The sequence below is a fragment of the Stigmatopora nigra genome, chromosome 2, assembly GCF_051989575.1.
Source record: "Stigmatopora nigra isolate UIUO_SnigA chromosome 2, RoL_Snig_1.1, whole genome shotgun sequence".
Taxonomy (NCBI): Eukaryota; Metazoa; Chordata; class Actinopteri; order Syngnathiformes; family Syngnathidae; genus Stigmatopora; species Stigmatopora nigra.
The window spans coordinates 4,457,790-4,471,568 of NC_135509.1; the positions used below are offsets into that span (position 1 = coordinate 4,457,790).

General features: G+C 37.2%; 1 protein-coding gene across 23 annotated transcripts in view; it reads left to right on the forward strand.

The window, feature by feature from the left end:
• Window positions 1–13,779, forward strand: part of flrt2 (fibronectin leucine rich transmembrane protein 2) — a 121,152-nt gene that overhangs the window by 30,061 nt on the left and 77,312 nt on the right. For 11 of the 23 annotated variants that reach the window (XR_013328924.1, XR_013328923.1, XM_077734627.1 and 8 more), the window contains 5 exons: window positions 405–499; window positions 634–821; window positions 1,401–1,479; window positions 5,125–5,226; window positions 11,984–12,073. The gene's annotated coding sequence lies outside the window, so the exon portion shown is untranslated. The remainder of the gene's footprint in view (window positions 1–404; window positions 500–633; window positions 822–1,400; window positions 1,480–5,124; window positions 5,227–11,983; window positions 12,074–13,779) is intronic. The other 12 variants (XR_013328926.1, XM_077734717.1, XM_077734725.1 and 9 more) reach the window with 7 other exon arrangements.

The following is a 13,779-nucleotide window of genomic DNA, read 5'->3' on the forward strand; positions in this document are numbered from 1 at the left end:
AACCTTTGGGGAAATCTAGCCAGTTATTGCCTTCTAGAGCTGTGAGAGTTCATTCTGTCAGCATAAGTGCAAGATCGGCATTCAAAACTCATTTCAAGGCCAATATTGTATTCACTCTCCCAGGTTCAAGACAATCACTTATAGTTCTTTGTGTTAAATGTACAATAGAGTTGTACTGCCAGGCCTATGGTATTGTGGAAGAAATACCCTCATTCTACAAGCAAATGGATGGACTGTTTAAAGGAGTATGCTGGTAATCCAAAACGATATATGATAGGAGAGATTGACAAAAGAAAATACAAGTGGTAAACCATTTCAAATGTCTTAAATATCTACCTGAAATTATTAGACTCGAATTTGTACCAAGGTATGAGTGTGAGTGTTAATGGTTGTTTGTCTCATAGTGCCCTGCATTTGGCAAGCCACTAATGAAGGGTGTCCCCTGCCTGGTGCCCGTAGTTGACTGGAAAAGGCTGCAGCACCCTTGTGATGATAAGCGGTAATGAAAATGACTGAATATACTTAATGCTATGATACCGCTCTCCACTATTCAAGATTTTATTTCAATTATACTGTTACGGCTGGCAGCCTGGACACACTATGTAGGAGGTGTGTGCTTTCTTTTCTTTACAGGTATCTGCATATGTGGCTCCACCCCTGTGACAGAGCCCTGCCCAGGCCAACACAGCCGTAATTAATTCCCCAATCATCCCTCCTGCCCTTATTTAAAGCCTTTTCAGTTGTCAGTTCAAAACCCTTGCCTTTGCCCATGCCCTTGATGCCTTGATGCCTTGCTGAGTTGCAGAGTTGCAGGCTTGTGAGTATGTTGCTCCCTGTTATATTTTGTATGTGTTGTTAATGATTTTGGGTTGCATAGGGGTGACTTGAGATAAGTTTAGACACCCCGGGGTATACATATAGTTTGTGCATTTAGACACAGTTATTCCCCTGTCTAGATTTTATTACATCAGTTTAGACAGTGGCACCCTTCGGTCTTATTTCCTGTATTTTGTGGGTGTTCATTTGAACACCTGTCTGGGAGGGGGTTTTACCGTGTTTATTTGAGGGTGCCACTTTAATATCTCGTGCTTCCCCTATGTTATCCCGTAGTCTGTTTTATTGACTTTATTGTAAATAAAAATAACTGAAGGCTACTTGCAGTGTTTGTCCGACCTCATCTTTACCAGAACCTGTCTGCTGTGATAGTTGCGACTCCCTGGTATATCATACCCCAGGGGGAGTCGTAACAGATACACACATCAGAATAAAATAAATCATTTTGACGCATCATTAAGAATAAAAGCAAAATTCTAGGATATTATCATTTCAAAAAAAAATTAATGTTGATCTGCATTTGCCCCCTATTTTAATTGTATTTTTTTATTGATATTTCTCTGTAGGTTGAATCACAGCACAGACCCATCTCAACCTGAAAGTAAGCAGATGGTGATACAGCAGTTGTGATTAACTACACATTAGGTAAGCCAGATTTCTAAACATGCTGTTTCAATAATTGGTTTTCTTGTCCAAATGTGCTTCATGGGGGTCAGACATCAAGAGACTGAACATGTATATTTTTTTCCAGATTGAAAATTAATTTATACATGCTGGGAAAATGACACAATAACTATAGGGCCTGAACATTGTCTCGTTTGTACTGCGACATCTCAGTACATACAAAACACAAATTATTTTGAACTTGGTCTGGTTCTTTTAACAATTATCTGGCTCTAATAAGGTGACAGGCGATCGTTAAGTCATACGTTGATCTTGGACACTTCAAATGTGCTTTGAGTATGCTTCAATTCTATGCACTTTGGTAGTGATGAGACGTATCTCAGGTGTACTTTCTCCGAAAATAAGTGCTGAGCAACGCAAAAGCAACACTGTGCAAATAAAGCTGAATGGTACATTTGTAGTTATGCTACATACATCAACATAAGTTATAAAACAAGGTTGATAGCTAGGTTGGATCATTGAACAATAGATCTTGGAACAAAAAGTGTGCACACACTTGAACTACAGGGATTAATTGAGGATGCTACACTCACTTTGTTGAACTTATTTTTAAACACATTTAAGAAATCGGGTCTCATGCTAGACTTCTGTTTGTTTGTTTTACCTCTGTGTAATACAGTTTGGCCACGTACAATAAGTAGGCTTTTAGATGAATCTGATTGAGCTATCATTTTATGTGCTGTTTTTTGATTTTTTTATTCTTTTCTTTTTTTAAACTAATCAGACACAGCATGACAGAATGGAATTATATCTGACAATCTCCCCCTCTGTTCTCAATTTTGCTGGATAGTTACACTATACATCACAATCTAGTTACCATACTAGAGGGAAATTTGATCATGTCGTATACATTTTTGTGCAAAATTTCCTTTCAGCAGTTTCAATCATCAAGTTAATCAACTATTTTCTATAAGATTCCTACAAATCAAAGTTAAAATAAAATCTTTGATCACATTGTGAGCACAACCATACATTTTCATTTTCCATAAGCATATTTTTCCACATTTTGGGTCTTTATTCTCTTTTGCCTTACATATCCAAAGGCAGGTGCTTGTCTGGTCCAAGCAGGTGATGATTAAAGGTTGACCTTATGCTTCATTAGCAACTGGGATATTTCACTGCTTGGCTATGAATCATGAAAAAGGAAAAAAAATAAAAAAGATCAGCCGCTGGGGAAATGTTACTGAAGTGATTAGGTTCGGGTTGTAAATCAATAGAACTGTTGACCTGCAAATGGAGTGGTGGAGAGAAGTGAGTTGCAAAATGAAGGAGCAGATGAAGGAATGTTATTAACGACTGAGAGGATGTTGTCTCATGGACCATCAATACAGGTACTCATACTTATGGTATGGCATTCAACATTTTTTTTTTCATTTACAATGCGGCCAAAGTTAATCATGGTCTGTGCAGAGGACATACAAAGCCCCACAATCATTAACTGTAAAAAGGAATTGTCTGCTGATCTAACTGGAAAACAATATAGAACAAGAAAAAGTGCAGTCATTTGTAGGCCAGTTGTTCTTTCATAAATGTCTTGTACATGATTTTTCCTTTTTATTTTATGCTTGTTTTATGCTTTTGGGGTTATTTTGTGTTCATCCTACTTGGAAAAACATTTAAGTATCATTAAAAGTGCTTTACAAATAAACTATATTACTATTATAGCTTAAATATATCAGACCAGTGGCAAATGGCATTACTGAGCATAATATACATTTTAAAACAATCATTCAGTGATGTTGATTTTTCTTATATTGAATATACTTTTTCTCTTTAGTTTTGATAAATAGAATTGACCTGTTATGTTATCTCCTTTATAAAAGACTGCACCTTTCTGTGCCTCTTTCTATGAAGGGAACACACATGCATGCACATTATCTGCACCTAAATATGGGACTAAATTTATGATGATGTGTTTAGCAAAGAACAATGAATTAGGCTCAAGAAATTACAGAACCTATACTGGTTAATATTACTGCCAGAAATAATAGCTCATTTTACCCAATCAGCCTTTAATGTACCTTTCCTTTCCAACTCTTAAGTGATAAAGAACAAATGTGAGTCACAGAAAGAATAACCTCAATTTAGAAAACAGTTTTTACTCACACGTTGGGAAAAAGTGTGATAAAAGTATATAAAGGTCTATTATTCTACTATATTCTGGTCAATTTAATTCAAAATTAGCTGAATCTGTTCAGAATTAAATATTACATCTCCCGACTGCTTCTATTCAGGTGAAAATGAGTCCCAAACGGCTCATTTCCTTTTCTACCTTCCTTACTTTCCTACCCCCACTCATACACGCACTTATAATAGACTCTATTGAGGAGTAGCAGCATGCATTCACTTTACTCCAGCACTAATTGGATTCTACGCCCTTTGTCTTTACATGAAGCACATTTTATAGAATAATTTTACTACTATGTGCCCCATAATTAGAAAGATGAGAGAATGAGTGGGATCTTTGCCTGTGACAGCTGCAAGATGGAATGTCCATTATGCAGTTTTGATTCACTTGCAATATTGTGGTTCATTTGGTCTGAAAAGTGGTTAAGTATGGTGAAATGATGACCTTCATTCTGGCAGTAGTCGTAGCTGTAGAATAATTTGTGGGTGCCGGACTATGTGTGCACTTGGGTTATACATATGTTTTCAACTGTGATTAATTCCAAATGGCTTATTATATTCAGTATTTCAACCCCTTCACTATATAAATATTCAAAGTGGAGCAGTAAGCAGCTGTTTAGCAAATGTGTGTTCATTAATAAACAGCAAGCACACACATGCTTGTGCTGCCATACAGATGCTTACTCAAGTCTGCACAACCACAGAAACATAAAGCTGGCAAAGCCATCTCTCAACATCTTGTGGTAGTCTCTTGATGAAATGTTTTTTCAAGTAAACCAATAGTTAGCCCCCATAGACACAGTATTATGTATTCTACATCTTGAAAAGGTATATTCATTTTCAAACACAAAGCCAAAAACCCAAGCAAAGATTCTAATGATGTCTAGAAACCTTTCAAAGTAGCTACAAAGATTTTTTTAAATTTTCCTGGAGATGGACAACCATCCATACTCACATTCATACTTAGGGGCAAATTAAAGTGTTTTTTGCATTGAAACAGCCTACCAAACATATTTTTGAGATGTGAGAGGAAACCAGAGTACCCAGAGAACGTCCACACAAGTCCAAGGACAATATGCAAACTCCACACATGTGGACTGACCTGGATTTGAACCCAGGACCCCAGAACTGTAAAGCTGACACACTAGACACTTATTAAAATTAGGAAAATAAAAGTAATTCTAAAATAAAAATGATTATGGAACATAAAAAAGCTTAACATTCATCCCAATTTTCGTAAAAAATGTGTAATATGAGAACAACCAGTTGTTTTTGCCTTGCCACATACAGGAAAGAATACCGGTAGAATTGTTTCTAACAGCAGCATTTTTGATAGATTGGGTGAAAGATTGCCAAGAATTGTCGAGTCCCTCCGAAAGATTAAGAGTAGTTCTGTCTACATTAAAGTGGCAGAAACAAATTGCTGGCATTGAGTTGGGGAGGCGTTGTTATAAACTCCTAGACGTTGATACTTTTCAGGTGGGGAAATCTTTCTGAGAGGTTTGGAAAAGAGGAGTCTGCTGGGTTCGACAACCACTTGAAAATGTTAACCACACTACTTGAAGAAAAACAGTTTATCAGGTATCGCAAGATGAATATATATTTTTCAGTGAATATAACGAAATAAGAAAGAGGACATCTAAATGCACACATTGTACCAATGATTTTTGTCTATAACCACACTTCCCCCCCAAAATTATAAAAGTGTACATATTTGACATGTTATTTACTATGTATCACATGCAATATACATACACGGCATAAATGTATCTCTGTGTTTACATGTTCCTAAGTGTACCCAAAGTGTTGGTAGACTATCATGCTTTCTGGCAGTGAAATGTTTCCTGAGGATTATTTATGCATGTGTAATATGCTTGACATTTGAATTCATTGTGGGACTGTCAACCTGACACTGAGAATGCAAATTACTCTTTTGAGACGTGTAAGGTCTTTGGCAAAATACATGTCAGCTCTGAAAATTTGGCGCATATACACATAATTCTAACTGTGACTACAGATTCAAAATGAGCTTTAGGTTAATAATTACCGTGCTGGTTCCCTACCGCAAAGGACAAACCAATTTATTAGCTCTGAAATGTAATATCGGCAGTGTGCTGCACACATTTCCAGGTGATCATCTCACCAACATTTCCATATTGGAAACCAATTCCAAGAGATTGATTTCCCAGTGAGACCTGTCTGTTCTTGTTCATTTTTCAATTTGCATCTCCTGGACCTGAGCCTTTGTTGAAATAAAAAGTGCTATTTTCATGGCCACTGCCCTGAAGCTGTAGTGTGAACCTGTGATCTGTCTGCCAAATCAGTATCGTGATGTATTGAGGCAAAGCTGAGGAGTGACAACTTTGTGACACAGAGCAAGCAAAGGGGAAGAACGAGTTGAAGTGGGGGGGGGCATTTCTTCAGTTATTGTCTGTGGCATAATTGCACCCTTGGTTGATTTTGTTCCTTGTGTGGCTGCTGTTAAAGTCGGACCACATTATTTCACCCTTCTCAAAGAATGACAGGCTCCGAACAGCCCTTTGTCTTGATCTATTAATTACATTGCAGTTCTTCCTCCATTCATGTAACAAACTGTGTAAGGAATTGAGGGAGGCCGATGTTTTTGTGAGCAGGGGAACAGTTTCATCCTCTTCCTCCCATCATTGTCGCAGGAGGTGAAGCAAATTAGGTGTCAGATGATATTTAATGTGAAAGGGGCCTGTCTCGTTCCCTGACATCCACTCCTGGGCGCACTGCTGCACAGCACCGATATACAGACGCTTTCAATCCAGGCTTCATCAAATGGCAGTCAAGTAAGAGGAAACGAATGGGGAGGAAGAACAAAGACGGTGAGGGACAGGGAGAGGTGATGGGGAGCAGAAGTCATTAACAGAAAGTGGAAGAGGGTAAAAGTGAAATGGAAGTGGTTGATGTGGCGGGAATAGAGCCTGCAATAGCAGAGAAGAAAAAGTATCGAGCGTCAGTTTTAGAAAAGAAAAATTAACTTAGGTACCTTACTCAAGCCCATAGCACCTGAATGCTTGTGACAGTATGGGAGATAAGAAAGAAAGATGGACAAAGAAAGCAGCCATAAAAATACCTTAACTTGAAACTGTAGACTTCTCAGATGTTCTCCTACATGGGAATGGAATGGTGAAGGCCGGGAGATGCATAAAAGTTCACGGGATTCAGTCACACTGGTCATGGAATCAATTTAAATGCTATCACTGCACCAGTTCTCTTTATTTCCTTCCCACACGCCTCTTTTTTCATCACCCACTCTCTGTTTCACAGCTTTCTACTCTCTCTGCTCATCCTTGTGCTGCACTGCAGGGCAGTAGGAGAGGTGTGAATGATGTTTTACTGGTTTTTACACCTCAAAGTGCTGTTTTCAGCAAGTACGTTTAAAAAAAGATACCATAAAATACAAGGACAAGTTCTGTTGTAATGAAGATTTGACCACTCTGGCTCATGGTTCACTGAGGAAAACTTAGTGGAAAATAAATCCCAAGACTTTATTAGAAATATAAATTTTAATAACCCCTTCATGCCATAATGAGAAATGCAGAGGAAAATATACTGGGAGGTCATTTGAATTTGACTCACCTGTAAACATTTATTTCTCCCTACGCTTATCCATATAGCACTAGTAATGTAGGAAAGAATGCAGAATTTGTGGCTTATGCTGGATTCCATAAGCCCATGCTAAATCAGGATTTTGTTACTATGGCAATAAGGGATAGAATCTTGGTGTTTAGACTAGAGCGACTTCCAGAACTAACAGTGCAGATAAAAAAAAAATGAGTGCCCATTAAGACATTACAATAATTATTATATAAAATGATTCCTAACCCACCAACCTCATATAGCAACAGTGTTGAGGACCTCATTATTTTAAGATATTGTTGTTAGCCAAGGCTGATCTGTCCATTCAGCAAAATTCAAAGCAGCTCTTTTTACATTTTGACCTTGACATGTTATACATAGTAAGGCCCTTACACCCAGGGGGGGTTTCTTCATGACAGAGTTTCAAACAGTGTAGCCCAAGGGCTTGACACAGCTGTTGCTTGAGTACAGTCATATTGAATCTTTAACAAGAATAATTCGGAAAAGGGAGGATGAGGAATTCCAAATGCCTTTTTGTTTCTAAGCATTTTAGCTGAATATTTATTTTTATATTGCTTTTTAAATAATGTAAAACATATGTTTTAAATTGTACATTGGGATCACCTTAAACATTCGAATGAAGTCAAAGTAATCTGATGGACATCTAGTCAGTCATGTTATATAAATAATTAATAATAATAATAATAATAATAATAAGTAATATTATAGAAGCTCCATACTTTCATTTGTATATCAAAGAAAAAGTTCAAATAGTACTATGTTTCATTACCGCCCAAAAACTTTTGGCAAAAAAAAACACCAACTCGATTGACACTTTTGTCCTCCGTGACCGAAAGTTTAAATCTTTTTATATACTACAGTAATATTGTACATACTTCATTTCCTACAGCTTATATTTTGTTTGCCATGCACTCCTACTGTATTTGGTTACATCAGAAGAACTTTACTGTGCCCACATCCTGACGTTAGGAGTCAAAGATTGTCAGTGGGGTGTAGCTCTATCCATCCATCTGTCAAGCCTGGAGAGTTCCCACTCTAGCCTGTCAGGGCACTCTGTCCTCCACAGTGTGCTGCTCTCCTCCCATCCTTCCATCTCTCATCTTCTTTTCCTGCCACTACTTGTCCTCCTCACAGCTGCCTCCTCAGCTGTGTCCACTGGCCATCATCCCACTTTTGTCCGGTTTATCTCCCACAGTACCACACACCGAGTGGTCGTCTTACCCACACACTCCAATATTGTCGACGTGCTCAATTGGGTACATCTCTAAAAGGGAAGTTTTGGCAATGACGCCCACAAACGATTCCCTCATTTAGTCAGAGATTCGCTTTGAGCTTTTTATTTTTCGGTGTTATGAATATAAATGAAAGCAAAGCTGTTCAACTGCTTTGGAACAATCATTCCCTCAATGGTTATTCTTTCACACTGCATGCAACTAAAGGACTATTGCTATTGAACTACTATTGAACAAAACAGCTGTCTCATTGTAGGTTCAGTCAAGGGTTGATCTGTACATAGAAGAATAATTAAACATACTTCACCTGTTACCTCACAAGCAAATTTGCAATCGTTTAACTCGTGTTTTTTAAACCGATAAAGATGTTTTCTTTGGAAAGATAGATTAGTATGTTAGGTTGATGAGGCTGTGAAAAATGAAAATGTAATTTTTATCAGCTTTTTCTCTCTTAAGTAATGTTTTCTGAGGTGTAGTGTGTTTTAGGTATTGAACCATATGGTAATTTACTGTATCGAGTATGTACACTCCACTTAGGTGAAAGTGATATTGCTTTCATGAGTAATTTTGGATTTAGAAATCCCATTTTTTTTTCGCAACCATGAGTATGGAAAACTAGAGTCTGGGCCAGAGGGAGTGTGTCTGTATTCAGCTCCAGGCTAAATAAATAGTGAAATAAAGGGAAAATAAAATAATTTGTAGGAATTGTTATCATTATGATAACACTGAACCGATTTAAAAAACTGTGAGCCAGGTTGTTTCCTCCTTGAATAACTTTAATTTTAAAGTGTTTAAGTCTAACTGAGTGAAAAGAAATATGAGCCCAATCTAACAAATTATGAATCACACTTAGTCTTATCTTTGCTCAACTTTTTCAGACTAGCCACCTAAGCAAATACCGTTTATTATTTAAGTTAAGACAGTATCTGTATTGCAATGATCTCACCAAAATGATATAAAAGATTTGTACGGATGACGTATATACGGCTGCTGACAGAAAGCATATGGCAATTAGTGGAAAATCTGCATTTATATTAATATTAATAAAACTGCAAACTAGTAATTTTGGAGGAACTAGAAGGATCAGGAGGGTCTATTAAATTACCATGAATGCACATATTGGATGTGAAAGTGTATCAAAGTAAATATGGCATAGAAACATGCACAAATACATATGCTTTTGCAAGTCAACTGTCAATGATTCACAAATAAAGGGCTGTGAATAAAAGAATCCACAAAGGGAATCTAAAACTAACTCAGTAAATAATGGAATACATTTGTTCCTTCTGAAATTATCTGAGATGGAAAGGGCTGAACACAGTTACCATCAGAGAGAAACAGTGGAGAGGTGAGGAAAGAAGTCGGAAAAGAGAGAATAAGCAAAGCTCATCATCTTGGTGGAGATAGTAGCTTGGAGGGGAGAGATAAACCTATTTTGGCACAGAAAAAAAATCATGCATCCATCACAATGCTTATCGGTCACTCGGGGAAAGGTGCCTATAATAAATCGTCAAGTGTAGCGTCAATAGCTTAGAGCCAGACAATTGGAGGCAGTGGAGCAGGGCTCTTTGCTTGTTTGAACAGTGTGACTTATTTGGGGTGGTATCAAGCAGGATGGAGGATGTTTAGAACGTGACCTCATTTCATATATAGCCACAGGGAGATATGGTGATGCACTGATGACTTCCAGATTTTAATAGTAATGGTGTATTTGTTAGTAATACTTGCCAATGGAATCCTTATTTAAATCAGTGACACTGGTTCAAACTTTATTTTAAGGAATTTGCCAATTCACTGTCAGTGATTCAGTGGTCTGTAGTGCATTTTAAGCAAGAAGGAATGACATTTTTCCACTCAGAAATCGCTTTAGTGACATTTAGGCATTATAATTCTCTCTCTATTTCAAGTTGAATGTGTTTTCAGCTAATGTTCTTTGTTGGAAATTACTAAGGCAGCCAAGTCCATGAACTTCAGAGTTTCTTACAACAACAAAAAAGTTTGCATAGCTGCTTGAAGGGGATAAATATTGCTTAAGAGTCTCAGTAGTCCACAAGGGTATGCTTTCTATCCGGTATGTGATTGAAGGCCTCATCATACCAGATTCAAAGCACGGCTCTGTGTCTGGCGTCTTGATCTCACATGGCTCTATGAAGGCTGACACACAGATAGGGTATCAGAGACTGGGATGAAACAAAGACAGTTTCTGAAATCAATCGTCAACCCACCCCACAATTGTCTTAGCCATTTTGCCCGCTGTTACTGTGTGAAGCCCTTTATCAGACCCATTTTAACAGATGAGCAGCGAGTGAAACGATGGCCTGTTGCATCACGAACCCACACTTTTCAAGCCTCATCAAACAGGGCTAAGAGATAACCATTTACAGGCATTCAGTAATATTATTTTTCATTTGTGGCTGTCACTCTGTGTAGCCGATATAGTTTTTTGAAGAAGAAAAATTCCCAAGGCTTAATTATAAAGGATAAATATATATCACTTTTGTCCACAGAGCAGCTGGAAAATTTGCTGCAGTACACGAGGAATATACATTATTATTATGGAGACCCGACAGGGCAGTCATTCTTCCGCCTGAATTCAGTGTGGGCAGTCGGGGTTCCATTCCTCCTGGGAGGCTGTGTGATTGGAAGCGTGGGTGGTTGTCCATTTCATTATGCCCTTGGCGATTGTTGGTTGGGTAGGGTCCAGCACCCCCTGTAACTCTTGTGTGCATAAGCAGTAAAGAAGAATAATGCATAATGCATATTATTATATATATTTTTCCACTATCTTGCAATTCAAAGGTTCTCAAAGGATCGAGATAATGCCAAATGTAATTTTAGGTAAAACATAAATAAGGGACTCAATAACTACATATGGGAAATTTCAGATTTAAGCCCAGAGTCCTGGTCAAAACTTTAAAAAAAAACAAGTAATCATATTTACATCTGTTAAAGTTAATGCAATTTATGAAGTTTTTATCCAAAAATTCGTCCTCAGCAGGTAAAAAGCATTTTTTAAAATCTATCCATAAAGTGATAACATAAAGCACCAACTGCCAACATTGTGACCTTCACATTTTCAAGAAATATATAGAGCACTCTGCTACACATTATATCAAAAGGTTAACGACAATACTCAATCTACCTGTCACACAGCTTCCATTTCTATTCTAAAGAACTAATGCCTTCAGCAGATGGTGAATAATATATATTCATATTTTTACAAACAAACACTTGTGTGTGAAAATAATGAGAGTATGCTTTGGGCAGGATAGGAAAATTAATTACAAGAATTAGGAAAAGCTTTTACTCATGGGTTGATGAATAAAGAGGAAAGAAATCAGTTGGTGAAGTGCACTAAACACACAAACAAATAAGCTTTGGGAAATAATTAAGAAGCTTTAGGCGTTCTTTTCTCTTCTAAAACTTGTTCCATGCTCTGCATTTTCTCATGAAGGTGTTTTCTGTTCATGCTCCTTCAGGCCTTGAAAGGACTAGCTGCTCCTGTTTTGATAAGAATAGAGAAATGTAACTGGACAAGAGAAAGGATTAATGTTGCTGTATTATACAAGGTACCGTTGGTTTTCCTTTAAATTATATCAGTACATATTTGACAGCATTTGTCACATGAATGACAGAGGTCAATAAGCAAACCAAAAGCTGTCTCTTTGCAGCATAGGTTCCACTATTCGTATCTAATATTATATCTAAGATTATAGTGGTCTGGTAGGGGCTTATGGACTCAAAAAATCAATTAGAAACTGCACCAGTGGGTGTTCAGTAATGATAAAAATAAATAAAATAAATACATACAACTAAAAAAAAACTAAAAAAACAAATGAAAAAAACAACAAAGACAGCAGGGACACCCAAAACAATTAGCATTAATTATTACGCTGTAAAGATTGTAAAGTAATTCAGTCATAAAGCCTGGATTTGTCTCATAAGGGACTCACATTTCCACAAGCAGGGTAATCATGCTGGGTGGAGATAATGATTGTTTATGTAAGATTTAAATTATATCGTATATGAAGCTATAACGGGAAAGACTAACTTCAGCTGACTCGGCCATTCCATAAGCTTTTCACTGTGGTCTCTCATCAGTCGTCCTGAGAAAGTCAAGGCGGTTAACTTTAAAGGCTAACTCAGCATGATATGACCATCATATTAAACACAACTCTGGAACATCTTGCTTTACAAGGTAATCCATTTTGACCTTGATATGATGCAGAATTTTTGATGATATTTGGATAGCCATATGTCCAGCTATTTTCCCTTATAATTTGAGACCACTATATTCCTTCACTTATATCTAATAGAAATAAATATTATATTGACCTAAATGGTCCTTTTCATCTTTCCCATATACCCTGATCACAAGTGTATATGCACAACCCACGCACAATTATTATTACAACATTTTAGATACAGCAAAGCACCACCCTATGGATTGCATTTCCAATAATAAAACCACCAACAAAGTCGGTCATTAGCTCACAATGTCATTCTAAAAAACCCTACTGCATGACTCATGTGAAAACAGCAGGTGGAATGAATGGTAAAATAATTAATGTTTGTTTTTAGTCGTATAAGTACATAGTATAAAAGAGGATATAGGAATGTCTGGTAATTAACCTCTTTGGCTATCATATTAAAGCCTAGTTTTGGATGAACAACATTGTGATCACAAGGCTGCCTAGAACTGTACTTGTGTGTGTATGTCTCATAGTTTGTCTGCTGCTTTTTAGTATTTAGTCCTCTATTGCCTTATTGATTTGATCTTCAACCTGCACAAGGGACTAAAAAATTATAATAGCCTTTGGCTATAATCTTACATATTTACATTTCCGAACCAGTTGCTTGTACATTTTAAATGCAATCCACATTAATTGTTGTTTCTTTCACATCTGTCCCATTATTTTCTTTAAAAGACTGCAAAAAATGTGTTACCCAATGTAAAAGTAAAAATATGTCAATGTTAGACGGGGAAACATTGGAAAGCACTGCACACCTGATGCTTTATGGTCAGGTTTTAGAATGTACACCATGTTTTTACTCACACTGTAAAGTTTGGTTGTAATTGTTACTTGTCGCCTTCAGCGGTGTTGATTTATGTTGAATAACATCCAGTTTTATTTTGGTGAGTCCCTATGCTTCTCTGTATAGGCAGTCTTGTTTGCTGTAGTGCACACACCTGTAAATCATTAGCCCCATTCCTCGTGTACCCCTCTGTTTTAGGGTCATTTGCCAGTGTGCCACTTTTGTTGAAAAAAGGTGG